Raw genomic sequence first — 14,321 nt, 5'->3', positions numbered from 1 at the left:
TCAAACATGGCTCAGAACGGCGTATAACGTCATAATATCACGTTTTGGGCACATTTGGATTTTGATCTCCAACATGCTCCAAGATGTCATTTGGCCCCTGAAAATCACAAATATGGTCACCAAAAGTGATAGAAAATTCAAACATGGCTCAGAACGGCGTATAACGTCATAATATCACGTTTTGGGCACATTTTGTTTTTTATCTCCAACACGCTCCAAGATGTCATTTGGCGCCTGAATATCACAAATATGGTCAACAAAATAATCGGAACCAAAAGTGATAGAAAGTTCAAACATGGCTCAGAACGGCGTATAACGTCATAATATCACGTTTTGGGCACATTTTGTTTTTTATCTCCAACATGCTGCAATGTGACATTTGGCCCCTGAATATCGCAAATATGGCCAACAGAATTATCGGAACCAAAAGTGATAGAAAGTTCAAACATGGCTCAGAACGGCGTATAACGTCATAATATCACGTTTTGGGCACATTTGGATTTTTATCTCCAACATGCTCCAAGATGTCATTTTTCCCCTGAATATCACAAATATGGCCAACAGAATTATCGGAACCAAAAGTGATAGAAAGTTCAAACATGGCTCAGAACGGCGTATAACGTCATAATATCACGTTTTGGGCACATTTGGATTTTTATCTCCAACATGCTCCAAGATGTCATTTGGCGCCTGAATATCTCAAATATGGTCAACAGAATTATCGGAACCAAAAGTGATAGAAAGTTCAAACATGGCTCAGAACGGCGTATAACGTCATAATATCACGTTTTGGGCACATTTTGTTTTTTATCTCCAACACGCTCCAAGATGTCATTTGGCGCCTGAATATCACAAATATGGTCAACGGAATTATCGGAACCAAAAGTGATAGAAAGTTCAAACATGGCTCAGAACGGCGTATAACGTCATAATATCACGTTTTGGGCACATTTTGTTTTTTATCTCCAACACGCTACAAGATGTCATTTGGCGCCTGAATATCACAAATATGGTCAACAGAATAATCGGAACCAAAAGTGATAGAAAGTTCAAACATGGCTCAGAACGGCGTATAACGTCATAATATCACGTTTTGGGCACATTTTGTTTTTTATCTCCAACACGCTTCAAGATGTCATTTGGCGCCTGAATATCTCAAATATGGTCAACAGAATTATCGGAACCAAAAGTGATAGAAAGTTCAAACATGGCTCAGAACGGCGTATAACGTCATAATATCACGTTTTGGGCACATTTTGTTTTTTATCTCCAACACGCTCCAAGATGTCATTTGGCGCCTGAATATCACAAATATGGTCAACAGAATAATCGGAACCAAAAGTGATAGAAAGTTCAAACATGGCTCAGAACGGCGTATAACGTCATAATATCACGTTTTGGGCACATTTTGTTTTTTATCTCCAACACGCTTCAAGATGTCATTTGGCGCCTGAATATCTCAAATATGGTCAACAGAATTATCGGAACCAAAAGTGATAGAAAGTTCAAACATGGCTCAGAACGGCGTATAACGTCATAATATCACGTTTTGGGCACATTTTGTTTTTTATCTCCAACACGCTCCAAGATGTCATTTGGCGCCTGAATATCACAAATATGGTCAACAGAATTATCGGAACCAAAAGTGATAGAAAGTTCAAACATGGCTCAGAACGGCGTATTACGTCATAATATCACGTTTTGGGCACATTTTGTTTTTTATCTCCAACACGCTCCAAGATGTCATTTGGCGCCTGAATATCACAAATATGGTCAACAGAATTATCGGAACCAAAAGTGATAGAAAGTTCAAACATGGCTCAGAACGGCGTATAACGTCATAATATCACGTTTTGGGCACATTTTGTTTTTTATCTCCAACACGCTACAAGATGTCATTTGGCGCCTGAATATCACAAATATGGTCAACAGAATAATCGGAACCAAAAGTGATAGAAAGTTCAAACATGGCTCAGAACGGCGTATAACGTCATAATATCACGTTTTGGGCACATTTTGTTTTTTATCTCCAACACGCTTCAAGATGTCATTTGGCGCCTGAATATCTCAAATATGGTCAACAGAATTATCGGAACCAAAAGTGATAGAAAGTTCAAACATGGCTCAGAACGGCGTATAACGTCATAATATCACGTTTTGGGCACATTTTGTTTTTTATCTCCAACACGCTCCAAGATGTCATTTGGCGCCTGAATATCACAAATATGGTCAACAGAATAATCGGAACCAAAAGTAATAGAAAGTTCAAACATGGCTCAGAACGGCGTATAACGTCATAATATCACGTTTTGGGCACATTTTGTTTTTTATCTCCAACACGCTTCAAGATGTCATTTGGCGCCTGAATATCTCAAATATGGTCAACAGAATTATCGGAACCAAAAGTGATAGAAAGTTCAAACATGGCTCAGAACGGCGTATAACGTCATAATATCACGTTTTGGGCACATTTTGTTTTTTATCTCCAACACGCTCCAAGATGTCATTTGGCGCCTGAATATCACAAATATGGTCAACAGAATTATCGGAACCAAAAGTGATAGAAAGTTCAAACATGGCTCAGAACGGCGCATTCGTCATAATATCACGTTTTGGGCACATTTGGATTTTTATCTCCAACATGCTCCAAGATGTCATTTGGCGCCTGAATATCACAAATATGGTCAACATTATCGGAACCAAAAGTGATAGAAAGTTCAAACATGGCTCAGAACGGCGTATAACGTCATAATATCACGTATTGGGCACATTTTGTTTTTTATCTCTAACATGCTCCAATGTGACATTTGGCCCCTGAATATCGCAAATATGGCCAACAGAATTATCGGAACCAAAAGTGATAGAAAGTTCAAACATGTCTCAGAACGGCGTATAACGACATAATATCACGTTTTGGACGCATTTTGTTTTTTATCACCAACATGCTCCAAGATGTCATTTCTCCCCTGAATATCACAAATATGGTCACCAGAATTATCGGAACCAAAAGTGATAGAAAATTCAAACATGTCTCAGAACGGCGTATAACGTCATAATATCACGTATTGGGCACATTTTGTTTTTTATCTCCAACATGCTCCAATGTGACATTTGCCCCTGAATATCACATATATGGTCAACAGAATTATCGGAACCAAAAGTGATAGAAAGTTCAAACATGGCTCAGAACGGCGTATAACGTCATAATATCACGTTTTGGGCACATTTTGTTTTTTATCTCCAACATGCTCCAAGATGTCATTTGGCCCCTGAATATCACAAATATGGTCAACAGAATTATCGGAACCAAAAGTGATAGAAAGTTCAAACATGGCTCAGAACGGCGTATAACGTCATAATATCACGTTTTGGGCACATTTGGATTTTTATCTCCAACATACTCCAAGATGTCATTTGGCCCCTGAATATCACAAATATGGCCAACAGAATTATCGGAACCAAAAGTGATAGAAAGTTCAAACATGGCTCAGAACGGCGTATAACGTCATAATATCACGTTTTGGGCACATTTGGATTTTTATCTCCAACATGCTCCAAGATGTCATTTGGTCCCTGAATATCATAAATATGGCCAACAGAATTATCGGAACCAAAAGTGATAGAAAGTTCAAACATGGCTCAGAACGGCGTATAACGTCATAATATCACGTTTTGGGCACATTTTGTTTTTTATCTCCAACATGCTCCAAGATGTCATTTGGCCCCTGAATATCGCAAATATGGCCAACAGAATTATCGGAACCAAAAGTGATAGAAAGTTCAAACATGGCTCAGAACGGAGTATAACGTCATAATATCACGGTTTGGACGCATTTTGTTTTTTATCTAAAACATGCTCCAATATGTCATTTGGCCCCTGAATATCACATATATGGTCAACAGAATTACCGGAACCAAAAGTGATAGAAAGTTCAAACATGGCTCAGAACGGCGTATAACGTCATAATATCACGTTTTGGGCACATTTTGTTTTTTATCTCCAACATGCTCCAATGTGACATGTGGCCCCTGAATATCGCAAATATGGCCAACAGAATTATCGGAACCAAAAGTGATAGAAAGTTCAAACATGGCTCAGAACGGCGTATAACGTCATAATATCACGTTTTGGGCACATTTGGATTTTTATCTCCAACATGCTCCAAGATGTCATTTGGCCCCTGAATATCACAAATATGGCCAACAGATTATCAGAACCAAAAGTGATAGAAAGTTCAAACATGGCTCAGAACGGCGTATAACGTCATAATATCACGTTTTGGGCACATTTTGTTTTTTATCTCCAACATGCTCCAAGATGTCATTTGGCGCCTGAATATCACAAATATGGTCAACATTACCGGAACCAAAAGTGATAGAAAGTTCAAACATGGCTCAAAACGGCGTATAACGTCATAATATCACGTATTGGGCACATTTTGTTTTTTATCTCTAACATGCTCCAATGTGACATTTGGCCCCTGAATATCGCAAATATGGCCAAAAGAATTATCGGAACCAAAAGTGATAGAAAGTTCAAACATGTCTCAGAACGGCGTATAACGACATAATATCACGTTTTGGACGCATTTTGTTTTTTATCACCAACATGCTCCAAGATGTCATTTCTCCCCTGAATATCACAAATATGGTCACCAGAATTATCGGAACCAAAAGTGATAGAAAATTCAAACATGGCTCAGAACGGCGTATAACGTCATAATATCACGTTTTGGGCACATTTGGATTTTGATCTCCAACATGCTCCAAGATGTCATTTGGCCCCTGAAAATCACAAATATGGTCACCAAAATTATCGGAACCAAAAGTGATAGAAAATTCAAACATGGCTCAGAACGGCGTATAACGTCATAATATCACGTTTTGGGCACATTTTGTTTTTTATCTCCAACACGCTCCAAGATGTCATTTGGCGCCTGAATATCACAAATATGGTCAACAGAATTATCGGAACCAAAAGTGATAGAAAGTTCAAACATGGCTCAGAACGGCGTATAACGTCATGATATCACGTTTTGGGCACATTTTGTTTTTTATCTCCAACACGCTCCAAGATGTCATTTGGCGCCTGAATATCACAAATATGGTCAGCAGAATAATCGGAACCAAAAGTGATAGAAAGTTCAAACATGGCTCAGAACGGCGTATAACGTCATAATATCACGTATTGGGCACATTTTGTTTTTTATCTCTAACATGCTCCAATGTGACATTTGGCCCCTGAATATCGCAAATATGGCCAACAGAATTATCGGAACCAAAAGTGATAGAAAGTTCAAACATGGCTCAGAACGGCGTATAACGTCATAATATCACGGTTTGGGCGCATTTTGTTTTTTATCTAAAACATGCTCCAATATGTCATTTGGCCCCTGAATATCACATATATGGTCAACAGAATTACCGGAACCAAAAGTGATAGAAAGTTCAAACATGGCTCAGAACGGCGTATAACGTCATAATATCACGTTTTGGGCACATTTTGTTTTTTATCTCCAACATGCTCCAAAATGTCATTTGGCGCCTGAATATCACAAATATGGTCAACATTATCGGAACCAAAAGTGATAGAAAGTTCAAACATGGCTCAGAACGGCGTATAACGTCATAATATCACGTATTGGGCACATTTTGTTTTTTATCTCTAACATGCTCCAATGTGACATTTGGCCCCTGAATATCGCAAATATGGCCAACAGAATTATCGGAACCAAAAGTGATAGAAAGTTCAAACATGTCTCAGAACGGCGTATAACGACATAATATCACGTTTTGGACACATTTTGTTTTTTATCACCAACATGCTCCAAGATGTCATTTCTCCCCTGAATATCACAAATATGGTCACCAGAATTATCGGAACCAAAAGTGATAGAAAATTCAAACATGGCTCAGAACGGCGTATAACGTCATAATATCACGTTTTGGGCACATTTTGTTTTTTATCTCCAACATGCTCCAAGATGTCATTTGGCGCCTGAATATCACAAATATGGTCACCAGAATTATCGGAACCAAAAGTGATAGAAAGTTCAAACATGGCTCAGAACGGCGTATAACGTCATAATATCACGTTTTGGGCACATTTTGTTTTTTATCTCCAACACGCTCCAAGATGTCATTTCTCCCCTGAATATCACAAATATGGTCACCAGAATTATCGGAACCAAAAGTGATAGAAAGTTCAAACATGGCTCAGAACGGCGTATAACGTCATAATATCACGTTTTGGGCACATTTTGTTTTTTATCTCCAACACGCTCCAAGATGTCATTTGGCGCCTGAAATCACAAATATGATCAACAGAATAATCGGAACCAAAAGTGATAGAAAGTTCAAATATGGCTCAGAACGGCGTATAACGTCATAATATCACGTTTTGGGCACATTTTGTTTTTTATCTCCAACATGCTCCAAGATGTCATTTGGCCCCTGAATATCACATATATGGTCAACAGAATTATCGGAACCAAAAGTGATAGAAAGTTCAAACATGTCTCAGAACGACGTATAACGTCATAATATCACGTTTTGGGCGCATTTTGTTTTTTATCTAAAACATGCTCCAATATGTCATTTGGTCCCTGAATATCACATATATGGTCAACAGAATTATCGGAACCAAAAGTGATAGAAAGTTCAAACATGGCTCAGAACGGCGTATAACGTCATAATATCACGTTTTGGGCACATTTTGTTTTTTATCTCCAACATGCTCCAAGATGTCATTTGGCGCCTGAATATCACAAATATGGTCAACAGAATTACCGGAACCAAAAGTGATAGAAAGTTCAAACATGGCTCAGAACGGCGTATAACGTCATAATATCACGTTTTGGGCACATTTGGATTTTTATCTCCAACATGCTCCAAGATGTCATTTGGCCCCTGAATATCACAAATATGGCCAACAGATTATCGGAACCAAAAATGATAGAAAGTTCAAACATGGCTCAGAACGGCGTATAACGTCATAATATCACGTTTTGGGCACATTTTGTTTTTTATCTCCAACATGCTCCAAGATGTCATTTGGCGTCTGAATATCACAAATATGGTCAACATTATCGGAACCAAAAGTGATAGAAAGTTCAAACATGGCTCAGAACGGCGTATAACGTCATAATATCACGTATTGGGCACATTTTGTTTTTTATCTCTAACATGCTCCAATGTGACATTTGGCCCCTGAATATCGCAAATATGGCCAACAGAATTATCGGAACCAAAAGTGATAGAAAGTTCAAACATGGCTCAGAACGGAGTATAACGTCATAATATCACGGTTTGGGCGCATTTTGTTTTTTATCTAAAACATGCTCCAATATGTCATTTGGCCCCTGAATATCACATATATGGTCAACAGAATTACCGGAACCAAAAGTGATAGAAAGTTCAAACATGGCTCAGAACGGCGTATAACGTCATAATATCACGTTTTGGGCACATTTTGTTTTTTATCTCCAACATGCTCCAATGTGACATGTGGCCCCTGAATATCGCAAATATGGCCAACAGAATTATCGGAACCAAAAGTGATAGAAAGTTCAAACATGGCTCAGAACGGCGTATAACGTCATAATATCACGTTTTGGGCACATTTGGATTTTTATCTCCAACATGCTCCAAGATGTCATTTGGCCCCTGAATATCACAAATATGGCCAACAGATTATCAGAACCAAAAGTAATAGAAAGTTCAAACATGGCTCAGAACGGCGTATAACGTCATAATATCACGTTTTGGGCACATTTTGTTTTTTATCTCCAACATGCTCCAAGATGTCATTTGGCGCCTGAATATCACAAATATGGTCAACATTATCGGAACCAAAAGTGATAGAAAGTTCAAACATGGCTCAAAACGGCGTATAACGTCATAATATCACGTATTGGGCACATTTTGTTTTTTATCTCTAACATGCTCCAATGTGACATTTGGCCCCTGAATATCGCAAATATGGCCAACAGAATTATCGGAACCAAAAGTGATAGAAAGTTCAAACATGTCTCAGAACGGCGTATAACGACATAATATCACGTTTTGGACGCATTTTGTTTTTTATCACCAACATGCTCCAAGATGTCATTTCTCCCCTGAATATCACAAATATGGTCACCAGAATTATCGGAACCAAAAGTGATAGAAAATTCAAACATGGCTCAGAACGGCGTATAACGTCATAATATCACGTTTTGGGCACATTTGGATTTTGATCTCCAACATGCTCCAAGATGTCATTTGGCCCCTGAAAATCACAAATATGGTCACCAAAATTATCGGAACCAAAAGTGATAGAAAATTCAAACATGGCTCAGAACGGCGTATAACGTCATAATATCACGTTTTGGGCACATTTTGTTTTTTATCTCCAACACGCTCCAAGATGTCATTTGGCGCCTGAATATCACAAATATGGTCAACAGAATTATCGGAACCAAAAGTGATAGAAAGTTCAAACATGGCTCAGAACGGCGTATAACGTCATAATATCACGTTTTGGGCACATTTTGTTTTTTATCTCCAACACGCTCCAAGATGTCATTTGGCGCCTGAATATCACAAATATGGTCAACAGAATAATCGGAACCAAAAGTGATAGAAAGTTCAAACATGGCTCAGAACGGCGTATAACGTCATAATATCACGTATTGGGCACATTTTGTTTTTTATCTCTAACATGCTCCAATGTGACATTTGGCCCCTGAATATCGCAAATATGGCCAACAGAATTATCGGAACCAAAAGTGATAGAAAGTTCAAACATGGCTCAGAACGGCGTATAACGTCATAATATCACGGTTTGGGCGCATTTTGTTTTTTATCTAAAACATGCTCCAATATGTCATTTGGCCCCTGAATATCACATATATGGTCAACAGAATTACCGGAACCAAAAGTGATAGAAAGTTCAAACATGGCTCAGAACGGCGTATAACGTCATAATATCACGTTTTGGGCACATTTTGTTTTTCATCTCCAACATGCTCCAATGTGACATTTGGCCCCTGAATATCGCAAATATGGCCAACAGAATTATCGGAACCAAAAGTGATAGAAAGTTCAAACATGGCTCAGAACGGCGTATAACGTCATAATATCACGTTTTGGGCACATTTGGATTTTTATCTCCAACATGCTCCAAGATGTCATTTGGCCCCTGAATATCACAAATATGGCCAACAGATTATCAGAACCAAAAGTGATAGAAAGTTCAAACATGGCTCAGAACGGCGTATAACGTCATAATATCACGTTTTGGGCACATTTTGTTTTTTATCTCCAACATGCTCCAAGATGTCATTTGGCGCCTGAATATCACAAATATGGTCAACATTATCGGAACCAAAAGTGATAGAAAGTTCAAACATGGCTCAAAACGGCGTATAACGTCATAATATCACGTATTGGGCACATTTTGTTTTTTATCTCTAACATGCTCCAATGTGACATTTGGCCCCTGAATATCGCAAATATGGCCAACAGAATTATCGGAACCAAAAGTGATAGAAAGATCAAACATGTCTCAGAACGGCATATAACGACATAATATCACGTTTTGGACGCATTTTGTTTTTTATCACCAACATGCTCCAAGATGTCATTTCTCCCCTGAATATCACAAATATGGTCACCAGAATTATCGGAACCAAAAGTGATAGAAAATTCAAACATGGCTCAGAACGGCGTATAACGTCATAATATCACGTTTTGGGCACATTTGGATTTTGATCTCCAACATGCTCCAAGATGTCATTTGGCCCCTGAAAATCACAAATATGGTCACCAAAATTATCGGAACCAAAAGTGATAGAAAATTCAAACATGGCTCAGAACGGCGTATAACGTCATAATATCACGTTTTGGGCACATTTTGTTTTTTATCTCCAACACGCTCCAAGATGTCATTTGGCGCCTGAATATCACAAATATGGTCAACAGAATTATCGGAACCAAAAGTGATAGAAAGTTCAAACATGGCTCAGAACGGCGTATAACGTCATAATATCACGTTTTGGGCACATTTTGTTTTTTATCTCCAACACGCTCCAAGATGTCATTTGGCGCCTGAATATCACAAATATGGTCAACAGAATAATCGGAACCAAAAGTGATAGAAAGTTCAAACATGGCTCAGAACGGCGTATAACGTCATAATATCACGTATTGGGCACATTTTGTTTTTTATCTCTAACATGCTCCAATGTGACATTTGGCCCCTGAATATCGCAAATATGGCCAACAGAATTATCGGAACCAAAAGTGATAGAAAGTTCAAACATGGCTCAGAACGGCGTATAACGTCATAATATCACGGTTTGGGCGCATTTTGTTTTTTATCTAAAACATGCTCCAATATGTCATTTGGCCCCTGAATATCACATATATGGTCAACAGAATTACCGGAACCAAAAGTGATAGAAAGTTCAAACATGGCTCAGAACGGCGTATAACGTCATAATATCACGTTTTGGGCACATTTTGTTTTTTATCTCCAACATGCTCCAATGTGACATTTGGCCCCTGAATATCGCAAATATGGCCAACAGAATTATCGGAACCAAAAGTGATAGAAAGTTCAAACATGGCTCAGAACGGTGTATAACGTCATAATATCACGTTTTGGGCACATTTGGATTTTGATCTCCAACATGCTCCAAGATGTCATTTGGCCCCCGAAAATCACAAATATGGTCACCAAAATTATCGGAACCAAAAGTGATAGAAAATTCAAACATGGCTCAGAACGGCGTATAACGTCATAATATCACGTTTTGGGCACATTTTGTTTTTTATCTCCAACACGCTCCAAGATGTCATTTGGCGCCTGAATATCACAAATATGGTCAACAGAATTATCGGAACCAAAAGTGATAGAAAGTTCAAACATGGCTCAGAACGGCGTATAACGTCATAATATCACGTTTTGGGCACATTTTGTTTTTTATCTCCAACACGCTCCAAGATGTCATTTGGCGCCTGAATATCACAAATATGGTCAACAGAATAATCGGAACCAAAAGTGATAGAAAGTTCAAACATGGCTCAGAACGGCGTATAACGTCATAATATCACGTTTTGGGCACATTTTGTTTTTTATCTCCAACATGCTCCAAAATGTCATTTGGCGCCTGAATATCACAAATATGGTCAACATTATCGGAACCAAAAGTGATAGAAAGTTCAAACATGGCTCAGAACGGCGTATAACGTCATAATATCACGTATTGGGCACATTTTGTTTTTTATCTCTAACATGCTCCAATGTGACATTTGGCCCCTGAATATCGCAAATATGGCCAACAGAATTATCGGAACCAAAAGTGATAGAAAGTTCAAACATGTCTCAGAACGGCGTATAACGACATAATATCACGTTTTGGACACATTTTGTTTTTTATCACCAACATGCTCCAAGATGTCATTTCTCCCCTGAATATCACAAATATGGTCACCAGAATTATCGGAACCAAAAGTGATAGAAAATTCAAACATGGCTCAGAACGGCGTATAACGTCATAATATCACGTTTTGGGCACATTTTGTTTTTTATCTCCAACATGCTCCAAGATGTCATTTGGCGCCTGAATATCACAAATATGGTCAACAGAATTATCGGAACCAAAAGTGATAGAAAGTTCAAACATGGCTCAGAACGGCGTATAACGTCATAATATCACGTTTTGGGCACATTTTGTTTTTTATCTCCAACATGCTCCAAGATGTCATTTGGCCCCTGAATATCACATATATGGTCAACAGAATTATCGGAACCAAAAGTGATAGAAAGTTCAAACATGTCTCAGAACGACGTATAACGTCATAATATCACGTTTTGGGCGCATTTTGTTTTTTATCTAAAACATGCTCCAATATGTCATTTGGTCCCTGAATATCACATATATGGTCAACAGAATTATCGGAACCAAAAGTGATAGAAAGTTCAAACATGGCTCAGAACGGCGTATAACGTCATAATATCACGTTTTGGGCACATTTTGTTTTTTATCTCCAACATGCTCCAAGATGTCATTTGGCGCCTGAATATCACAAATATGGTCAACAGAATTACCGGAACCAAAAGTGATAGAAAGTTCAAACATGGCTCAGAACGGCGTATAACGTCATAATATCACGTTTTGGGCACATTTTGTTTTTTATCTCCAACATGCTCCAAGATGTCATTTGGCCCCTGAATATCACATATATGGTCAACAGAATTATCTGAACCAAAAGTGATAGAAAGTTCAAACATGTCTCAGAACGACGTATAACGTCATAATATCACGTTTTGGGCGCGTTTTGTTTTTTATCTAAAACATGCTCCAATATGTCATTTGGTCCCTGAATATCACATATATGGTCAACAGAATTATCGGAACCAAAAGTGATAGAAAGTTCAAACATGGCTCAGAACGGCGTATAACGTCATAATATCACGTTTTGGGCACATTTTGTTTTTTATCTCCAACATGCTCCAAGATGTCATTTGGCGCCTGAATATCACAAATATGGTCAACAGAATTACCGGAAACAAAAGTGATAGAAAGTTCAAACATGGCTCAGAACGGCGTATAACGTCATAATATCACGTTTTGGGCACATTTGGATTTTTATCTCCAACATGCTCCAAGATGTCATTTGGCCCCTGAATATCACAAATATGGCCAACAGATTATCGGAACCAAAAATGATAGAAAGTTCAAACATGGCTCAGAACGGCGTATAACGTCATAATATCACGTTTTGGGCACATTTTGTTTTTTATCTCCAACATGCTCCAAGATGTCATTTGGCGTCTGAATATCACAAATATGGTCAACATTATCGGAACCAAAAGTGATAGAAAGTTCAAACATGGCTCAGAACGGCGTATAACGTCATAATATCACGTATTGGGCACATTTTGTTTTTTATCTCTAACATGCTCCAATGTGACATTTGGCCCCTGAATATCGCAAATATGGCCAACAGAATTATCGGAACCAAAAGTGATAGAAAGTTCAAACATGGCTCAGAACGGAGTATAACGTCATAATATCACGGTTTGGGCGCATTTTGTTTTTTATCTAAAACATGCTCCAATATGTCATTTGGCCCCTGAATATCACATATATGGTCAACAGAATTACCGGAACCAAAAGTGATAGAAAGTTCAAACATGGCTCAGAACGGCGTATAACGTCATAATATCACGTTTTGGGCACATTTTGTTTTTTATCTCCAACATGCTCCAATGTGACATGTGGCCCCTGAATATCGCAAATATGGCCAACAGAATTATCGGAACCAAAAGTGATAGAAAGTTCAAACATGGCTCAGAACGGCGTATAACGTCATAATATCACGTTTTGGGCACATTTGGATTTTTATCTCCAACATGCTCCAAGATGTCATTTGGCCCCTGAATATCACAAATATGGCCAACAGATTATCAGAACCAAAAGTAATAGAAAGTTCAAACATGGCTCAGAACGGCGTATAACGTCATAATATCACGTTTTGGGCACATTTTGTTTTTTATCTCCAACATGCTCCAAGATGTCATTTGGCGCCTGAATATCACAAATATGGTCAACATTATCGGAACCAAAAGTGATAGAAAGTTCAAACATGGCTCAAAACGGCGTATAACGTCATAATATCACGTATTGGGCACATTTTGTTTTTTATCTCTAACATGCTCCAATGTGACATTTGGCCCCTGAATATCGCAAATATGGCCAACAGAATTATCGGAACCAAAAGTGATAGAAAGTTCAAACATGTCTCAGAACGGCGTATAACGACATAATATCACGTTTTGGACGCATTTTGTTTTTTATCACCAACATGCTCCAAGATGTCATTTCTCCCCTGAATATCACAAATATGGTCACCAGAATTATCGGAACCAAAAGTGATAGAAAATTCAAACATGGCTCAGAACGGCGTATAACGTCATAATATCACGTTTTGGGCACATTTGGATTTTGATCTCCAACATGCTCCAAGATGTCATTTGGCCCCTGAAAATCACAAATATGGTCACCAAAATTATCGGAACCAAAAGTGATAGAAAATTCAAACATGGCTCAGAACGGCGTATAACGTCATAATATCACGTTTTGGGCACATTTTGTTTTTTATCTCCAACACGCTCCAAGATGTCATTTGGCGCCTGAATATCACAAATATGGTCAACAGAATTATCGGAACCAAAAGTGATAGAAAGTTCAAACATGGCTCAGAACGGCGTATAACGTCATAATATCACGTTTTGGGCACATTTTGTTTTTTATCTCCAACACGCTCCAGGA

The sequence above is a fragment of the Onthophagus taurus genome, chromosome 5 (assembly GCF_036711975.1).
Source record: "Onthophagus taurus isolate NC chromosome 5, IU_Otau_3.0, whole genome shotgun sequence".
NCBI classification, from domain to species: Eukaryota; Metazoa; Arthropoda; class Insecta; order Coleoptera; family Scarabaeidae; genus Onthophagus; species Onthophagus taurus.
Note: the sequence above shows the minus strand (reverse complement) of the source record.